The sequence below is a fragment of the Hibiscus syriacus genome, unplaced genomic scaffold (assembly GCF_006381635.1).
Source record: "Hibiscus syriacus cultivar Baekdansim isolate YM2019G1 unplaced genomic scaffold, ASM638163v2 tig00000541_pilon, whole genome shotgun sequence".
Lineage (NCBI taxonomy): Eukaryota > Viridiplantae > Streptophyta > Magnoliopsida > Malvales > Malvaceae > Hibiscus > Hibiscus syriacus.
In genome coordinates, this window is record NW_024061798.1 from 1048890 (window position 1) to 1058401 (window position 9512).

A 9512-nucleotide genomic window follows, 5' to 3' on the forward strand; every position below is an offset into this window, starting at 1 on the left:
AGGTTGATAATAGGCCTCCACCATTCTTGTTTGCCTTTGTAATGCACTTTTACTTTTGTCTTTACTTGCTTGAAATTTCTTTCTTTTGGCTTTTTTTCTTTTTTTTTTCTTTTTAAACTCCTTGATTGATGTAGAAGCCTTGTTTTCTTCTTTTTGTTTTGTTTTTTGTTTTTACACACCAAAATGCACTTGCTTAAAACTTCCAACTATGCTCTGAATACAACTTGATGTAAGCCTATCTACGCCCTTAATGAAGAAGATGATATATAGCCTTATTGTTATCTTGGTCTAGGAAATGATAGCAAAAATTGCTCTAGATTCAATAAGTATGGCTGCAAAATAATAAGGTTAACAAAATGGATTTGTAATAATGATAATGATGAAAACAAATGAAAAATGAAATGAATTAAGGATTAAGAAATGATTAGAGTTGTTGTGGAAGAAGTATGGAAATGGTGGCCTTCAAAAGATGTTGTTGAAGATGGCCTTGAAGTAATGGTATGCACGACAATGAAGGATTATGAGGATAAATATCTATTAAGTTAAAAATAATGAAGATAGTGGATAGAAATGGAAATAGTATCTTAGACAAGTTAAAGAATGAACTATACTATAGAGAGTATAGCCTCGGACTGTACAAACTCGAATAAGGGATGGTGTTTAGGACTTAAACCCATTAGTTATGGAAAATAGGAATTATAAGTATCAAGTGAAAGAGGTAACGCCACAAGTATAACGATTTCTACTTTCTTAATCGATATAGTTCTCAAAAAAACTTGAAGAGAAATTTCTCACAAAATAATTTTGATTTTTCAAAAGGTTGTTTACAAATGAAATAAGCCTCTCTATTTATAAGAGTTGAGAGGGTTACCCAAATAGATATGTGCCCATTCAAAAAACTACATGTCTTAATGAAAATGCATAACTATTAGGTTGAATGAACAAGTCCCTTAGTCTTCATGTTGGTTCGGCTATCTCTTCACAAAGGGACATAATTATTCGGCTAACTGATAACTCCATAAAAAGACTCAATTTCTAGTCTTTTCACTTAAGTCATTGTTCGTCTAAAGAAAGTATGCACATCATTTTAGTTGCATTTAGTTGCATTTAGGTTATATTTGTTTATGGTGGATAAGTTTTGCTTTGGCAAAATTTATTTGGTTTGACTGATGCTGCTGAGGAGAAAGGGTCTGTGTGGATTGTGTATGTGCAGGAAATTTACTGAGGAAGAATATTTCAGTCGTGACAATGTAAGGCCCAATGGAATAGAGAAGTTGAGAAACATGAGGAACATATTTATCTCACCGAGGCAAGGTTTATCTGGAAAGTCTGAAGCGGATATGAAGAAATCACCTATGTCATATTACATTTGTACGAATTCCTTCACGTGCAAGAAAGCCCTCAAGATTTTGACAATCGCCAGTCACATTTCCTTTTTTAGCCTAGACAAGGTAATAACGGGTATCTAGGGAATCTTTATTTATGTGAAACCCTAGGAGATTTCCCTCTACGAATAATCAACCATAGCTGTCAAAGAAAAGGGACAAGGAAGTGAGAAGAGCTTTACTTGAAGTATGAGCGAGCAACTGTAGTGCTTATCCACCGTCTACCAACCGACTTTCCTTGGTGTCCTCCATAGCCAGACTTTAGCAGAGTGGTGGTTAGGTCTTGAGAGAGGCTGACAACCAGGACAGGCACGGTGTTGATCAGAATTGTCATGACAAAGCCCCCTATTTTTTAGAGTGTTCTTCCTTTGTTTTTAATTTACTTACGTATTTAGGGTTGTATTAAACGATGATACTTGGTTGACTTTTCGATAACACCATGAACTATCTTACTTAGTGTTAATCTTTGTTTTGCCTAAACAATTATTTTCTACTTTATGAATGATGAATTATGATTATGCTTATAACTATTTTGTTCATTGTTTGAATATTTCACATTGACACTGTAGGAGCTTCGAAAGAATGCCTTGGGTCATGGTGAAACATGTCTTGGCAATGTAAGAGCATCGAGAGATTGCCCTTTTTTCTTTATATTGATTCTTAGATTCGAGTGAATTAAGATAGATCCACGTGAATAATGGAATGGATCTGGGATGGTGATGTTCTAACTTGTCTACCTTAGAGATAAGGAGGGGGTTTTAATCGATGAAAAGGGATAGATGCTAGAGTAGGATAGACAATGACTATAGTTTACGTTGAGAGGTATTTCTACAATAACAGTCTGAAAACCCAAGGGTTGTAGTTAACGCTGAGGAGTATTGCCATAGCAAGCATCTAAGAATACTTAGTAATCATGTCGGGCAGTTTAAGCATGTCATAACAATTCATTATGGACTTAGAATAATTGCTTATCAATACAATAGATTAGTATAAGTGCTCTATGATAAGTATGAATATGTGAGGTTGTTTTGAATATATTTGCATCAACGCTTGTCTTTATTTTGTTTATTTTACTTCGATAGTTTGCATATTTATTTTGTTTCGACCAAACTTTTCTTCAATCATACTTTACAGTATTTTCTTGTTATATTAATAATAGTTTTCTACTTTAACAAGATAGTTTTAATTAGCTTGTTACAACTAGTTCTGGTTGTGGTGAAGCTTAAAAACTTTCGGCCAAACCCTGAGGAGACGATAACTCACTTACCCTATATTACTTGATTCGATTGTGTATACTTGCACATAATTGCTTGCCTTAGCATATACATTTACAAACGATCAAGTTTTTGGCGTCGTTGTCGGGGATTGGTAACTGAAGAAATTTTTATTTTTTTCCATAACAAGTTTTTCTTGTCACCTTATATTTACTTAGTTTAACGTATTTTAGTATTTTCTTTTGTAGGTTTTTATCATTGCATGATTGAGATCTGCTAGTAAACCATTGAAACCATTCAACCCTGAAATTGAACAGTTATTTAGACAAAGGCGACGTAACCAACGAACCAGATAGTATATGAACCAACTACAATTTCAAGGCAACAACATGGGAGATCAAGCAGATCCTAATACAACAATTAATCTTCAGAGAGAAGTTGCAAGACCACGAGCAATACGAGATCATTTGAATCCAATTCTTGATGATCTTAATCCAGGCATCATGGCACATAAAATACAAGCAACTCATTTTGAGCTTAAACCAGTGATGTTTAACATGTTAAATTCTATCGGTCAATTTTATGGTTCACCTAATAAGGATGCTAGACAGCATATTCGTGCCTTCCTTGACGTATGTGATTCATTCCGATAACAGGGAGTGCATGAAGATGTTCTTAAGCTAAAACTTTCCCTTATTCCCTATATAATAGAGCGAGAGCTTGGCTTAGTGGAGTCCCTTAAGGCTCAATGAAATCTTGGGCGGATCTATGCAAAAGCTTCATACTTCGATACAATCCATCCAATATGAATACACATCTTCGTAATGATATTGCAAGTTTTCTCTAAGGAGACGATGAATCAATGTACGTATGTTGGGATAGGTATAAAAGCTTACTTCGCAAATGTGTTAATCATGGATTTCATGACTGGACTCAAGTAGTGATGTTTTACAACGGAGTTAGTGCACCAACTTGAATGATGTTAGATGCCTCAGCAAATGACACATTACTTGATAAATCACTCGAGGAAGCATTTGATATCCTCAACAGGATAGCAAATAATGATTATCAATTCCTGAATACAAGATTAGGAACCGGCATAAAAGCATTCGGAGCATATGAATTAGAGGGTAAGGATTCAGTAGCTGCTCAACTTTTTGCCATAAGTCATATGTTAAAAAATTTGCAGTGTCCTAATGAGGAAAGAGAATTCAAGGCAACCAATAATGCATGTATATTTTGTCACGGTCACTATCATGAGAGTGAATGTCCAGAAAACCATGAGTCAACCAATTTTGTAGGCAACTACAACCGAAGCAACAATAACCCATATTCAAATACATACAATCTTGGCTGGAGACAACATCCGAATTTTTCATGGGGTAATCAAGGAAACCATAACAATTAAGCAGCAAACTACAATAAGCCACAGCAGAGTAACTCAGACCGTTAACATTTCCAGAATCAGAATCATCAGCTACCATGGCAAAACACTAAAGGTATTGCTTCTTCCTCTAATAATAATTTCAATACTAACTCCTTGGAGGTTTCATTGTAGGAATTTATGGCCTCGGCAAAAGATTTCATAGCTTCAACAAAAACCTTGATACACGAGCATTCTTCAACAATAAAAAATCAAGGAAATTTGTTGCAAAGACAAGCTGCACTTTTACAAAGCCATAGTTCATCCCTAAGAGCATTGGAGAACCAAGTGGGTCAAATTGCCACGGCATTGCATTCCCGCCCATAAGGAAATCTCCCTAGTGAAAATGAAATCACTAAACATCATGGAAAGGAGCAGTGTAATGTGCTTACACTAAGGAGTGGAACAACTATCAACCATAATGACAAGTTTGGGGGAGAACAGCTGAACAATTCTCACCAAGGCACTATATAACCAGAAGATCAAGCCAAAGATGTGGAGAAAGATGAATCGCTCGAAGAGACAGAAAAGGATGAAGGCTTATAAAAACATCAACCAGATAATGGGAATTTCATGCCAAGGCCAGAGATTCCTCATCACCAATAGCATATAATGTGAGACCTCCACCACCGTTCCCTCAGCGATTAAAGAAACATAATGACGATATCCAGTTCAAGAAATTTGTTAATGTTATGGACCATTATATATCAAAGTGCCTTTACTTGAAGACATCGATCAAATTTCTTCCTATGTTGAGTTTCTAAAAGACATCGTTACAAAGAAAAGAAAGGTAGAACATGTTGTCACGACAACAGAAATCTGCTCTGTAGTAAGAAAACACCCACCAAAACAAAAAGACCCAGGCAGTTTTGTAATACCATGTTCAATTGGTAACAACTTTGTAGGAAGAGCTCTTGTTGATTTAGGGTCAAGCGTAAATTTGATACCAATGTCCATATTTTTAAATATAGAAAGGTATCAAGCTTGTCTGACCACGGTTATCCTACAGTTAGCTGATCGGCCTTATGTGCAACCTGAGGGAAGAATATAAGACGTCATAGTGAAGGTGGATAAATTCGTATTTCCAGTTGATTTCCTCATCTTGGACTGCGAAGCTGATGAAAATGCACCTATCATCCTGGAACGACCCTTTTTAGCCACTAGAAGAATCCTAATAGATTGCGAAAAGAGATAATTCACAATACGGGTAGGAGAGTAAAGGGTCACAATCAATGTATTCAACTCTATGAAATATGTGGATGATTCATAAGAATGTCAATGCATTAGAGACATGAAATCAATAGAAGAGGAAGAAAAGATAATTCATGGCCACGATGAATTTTTAAAGCTAGATGAATACAACGCTTTGTGCCACGACTCAATAGTAATGATGCAGAAACATGAAAAATATGGCCCCAATGAATTATTTTAGAAGATGATTCTGAGAACTATGGCCATGGCAACAACAGTCTGAATAAAGAACTAAATGAGTTCCCTTCTAATGACACCAAGGTATATTATGAAGGAAAGTCAGAGGAACAATCTAGTCTCCTTCATGCTAGACCAGGTATGAAATTTGAACTCTTATATTTTAATGAAGTTAACCCTCCAGAATTATCTCTACAGCATGCGCCCAAATTGGAACTTAAAACCTTGCTGTCACATTTGAAATAGGCCTATCTAGGTATTAATGAAATTTTACAAGTGATAATTTCTTCCTATCTAACCTCTTAGCATGGGAATAGTTTGTTAAATTATTTATCACAGCATAAAAAGGCTCTCAGATGGACAATGACATACTTGAAGGGAATCAGCCCTACCATATGCATGCACAAAATCAATTTAGAAGACAGTCATAGTACTTCAGTGGAACCACAAAGAATACTCAATCCGATCATTAAAAAGGTAGTAATGAAGGAAATTATAAAATGGTTGGATACGGGAGTAATTTATCATATATCTTATAGTTCATGGGTCATTCTAATGCAGTGTGTTCCAAAGAAGGGTGGAGTGACCGTGGTTAAAAGCAAACATGACGAGCTCTTCACTACTAGAACAGTCACGGGCTAGTGCATATGTATGGATTACTGGAAGCTTAGTAAATCCAAAAAGAAATACCATTTTCCTCCCTTTTATTGACCAAATGCTCGATAGGCTAGCGGGAAAAGCATGTTATTGCTTCCTTGATGGATATTCAGGATATAATTAAATATCCATAGCACCGGATGACCAAGAGAAGACTACCTTCGCATGTCCATATGGTACCTATGCATTTCGACGAATGTCGTTTCGGCTGTGTAACGCTCCAACTGCCTTTCAAAGATGCATGATGGCCATTTTTTTATATATGGTGGAAGAGTGCATGGAAATATTTATGGATGATTTCTCCATCTCAGGTGACGATTTCAACCGATGTCTCGGCAATTTATCCAAAGTACGGAAACAATGTGAAGAAGCTAACCTAGTACTAAATTGAGAAAAATTCCATTTTATGGTAATTGAGGAAATAGTGTTGGGTCAGAAAATTTCTTGTCAAGGAATTGAATTTGATAAAGCCAAGGTGGAAGTAATCGTAAATCTACCTCCACCCACCAATATGAGAGGTGTACGTAGTTTCCTTGGACATGCAGGCTTCTACAGGTGTTTCATAAAAGATTTTTCTCAAATCTCAAAACCCTTGTGTCTTTTACTTCAACAAAATCAACCATTTGTGTTTAGTAATGATTGTTTGAATGCTTTTACAGATTTAAAGAAGAAACTCTCGAAATCACCAATCATTGTTCCACCTAACTGGAACGAACCTTTCGAGCTCATGTGTGATGCTAGTGATTATGTAGTTGGGGCAGTGCTAGGGAAATAGAAAAGTAAAATCTTTCATGTTATCTACTATGCTAGCTGTACTCTTAATGATGCACAAGTAAACTATATCACCACTAAAAAAGAACTTTTAGCAGTATTATTTGCATTCAATAAGTTTAGGCCATATCATGTAGGCAATAAAGTCATTGTGCGTACAGATCACTCTACCATTAAATATTTAATCGATAAAAAAGATGCAAAGCCTAGGTTAATCAGATGGATATTATTACTACAAGAGTTTGATTTAGAGGTCAATGATAGAAAGGGTACGAAAAATCAAGTAGCAGATCATTTGTCTAGATTAGATGACAAAATTAATTGTCATGACATAATAGAAATTCAAGAAGAATTCCCTGATGAGAAAATTTTATTTGTCACGGCTGTGCTGTAGTATGCTGACATAGTTAACTTTCTTGTTAGTGGTATTGTACCTCCAGATTTATCTAGCCAATGATGAAAAAAGTTTCTACATAATGCGTGACACTACTACTGGGATGAACCATTCCTATTCAAGCAATGTGGAGACCAAATAATTCGAAGACGCGTCCCAGAAGAAGAGCACAAAGAAATTCTGCTTCATTGTCACTCGTCACCATATGGAGGACATTTAGGTGGCATGAGAATAGCGACGGAAGTTCTTCAATCCATATTCTATTGGTCAACCTTGTTCAAAGAAGTGCATGAATTCTACAAGTCATGTGATAGATACCAAAGAACAAGGAACATATCAAAAAGACATGATATGCCATGGCAAAACATTCTAGAGGTTGAACTTTTCGACGTATGGGGAATAGATTTCATGGGAACCTTTCCCTCATCTTTTAGAGATCTGTACATCCTCTTGGCAGTAGATTATGTATCCAAGTGGGTTGAAACCATTACAACACCTAAAATGATTCCAATATCGTACTCAAGTTCTTGTACAATAAAATATTCACACATTTTGGAACACCACGAGCTATCATTAGTGATGAAGGCACACATTTTGACAACAAATTAATTGTAAAGGCACTAAAACGATATGGAGAGTGACATCAGATAGCTATGGCATATCACCCTTAGACTAATGGACAAGCCCAAGTCTCTAATCGAGAAATCAAACAGATCCTTGAGAAAGTGGTCAACCCAAGTCAAAAGGACTAGTCGCCAAAGCTGGATGAAGCACTATCGGCCTATCGCACAACATTTAAGACACCGCTGGGAATGTCCCCGTTCAAACTTATCTAGGATAAGGAATTTCATTTGCCTATGGAACTTGAACATAAAGCTTACTGGGCCATCAAGAAATTAAACATGGATGCTCAGCTTGCTAGGGAAAGAAGACTCTTGGAACTAAATGAAATGATTGAATTCAGAGCACACGCCTACAAAAATGCTCACCTAGGCAATTTTATTCTGGACAACAAGTACTTCTCTATAATTCGCGACTCAAATTATTCCCAGGCAAGCTAAAATCATGATGGTCGGGACCGTTCATCGTACATCAAGTTCATAACAGTGGAGCAATAGAAATCAAGAACCGAGATGATGGATCCATTTTCAAGGTGAACGGGCAGAGACTAAAGGAATACAAAGGAGCACCAGTCATGTGCGACAAACTAGTATCAACAGCACATGATGCCCAAGAGTTTGCCTTACTTACCTGAACAATATTTGTTACCTAGGCAACGAAAATCTAAATTTTATACATAAATAAATTAAGTTAGTTTATGCACCAATTATTTTTTTTACTATATTATAGTTTTCTTTATTTATTGTAGGAATGCAAAGTACACGTGGCAGCATGGGGAGAGAGTTCACGCATGAAAAGAAGAGAAACCCTAGGGCAAAGAAAATTTATGCTTCAACTTTAAAGAGGGAAAGTATCTTTTCCCCCCACTTTACATCAAATCAGATATCATGCAATCAATGCCAAATATTTTCCCCTCTTGTTTTGACCGAATTGCCCTATGAAACTACCCATTAACTTTCAAGAAAAACCAACCTCAACTCCATCTTCATCCTCGTCCATCACTTTCTCTCTAGTTCAAAATTTTTCCTTTAAAAGTTTCCCCCATCGTTGTCGCTAAAATCACTGTACCAAGCAAGTATCATGGTAAAATCGAAGAAAGACCCAGCCCCAACATCGAGCTTTCCATAGAGCCGAAGCCGAGGCACGATTCAAGAACCTCTAAAAATAGTAAGTAAATTTGGAAGATGATTTCATTTTCCCATCAGAGAACGAAGATGCATTCAGACCAGAGGTCATGGATGTAATTCGAAAGCACAACTAGAAAAAGTTTGCTCGCCACCCTAAAGCCGTAGCACTGACAATGGTCAGAGAGTTTTATGCTCATCTAGAAAATCTAACCCAAAACAAGGTGTATGTCAGAGGGAAACTCCTACGATTTTCCCCTTTAGCACTCAACAGATATTTCAAGTTGGGGAAAGTGGAGAATCAGCATAAGAAATTTGTGGCAGAGGCAGACTAGGAGACGTACAATGGAGTACTCGAAGATCTTTGTTTCAGGTGGGCGAAGTTTGAAGGAAATGCGCCAACCAGAAAAAGGGTTGATCGTCAAGCCCTTAAGCCGGTTGTAAAATTATGGAATCATTTTCTCAAGGGAAAACTTATGCCAACCTCTCATAATA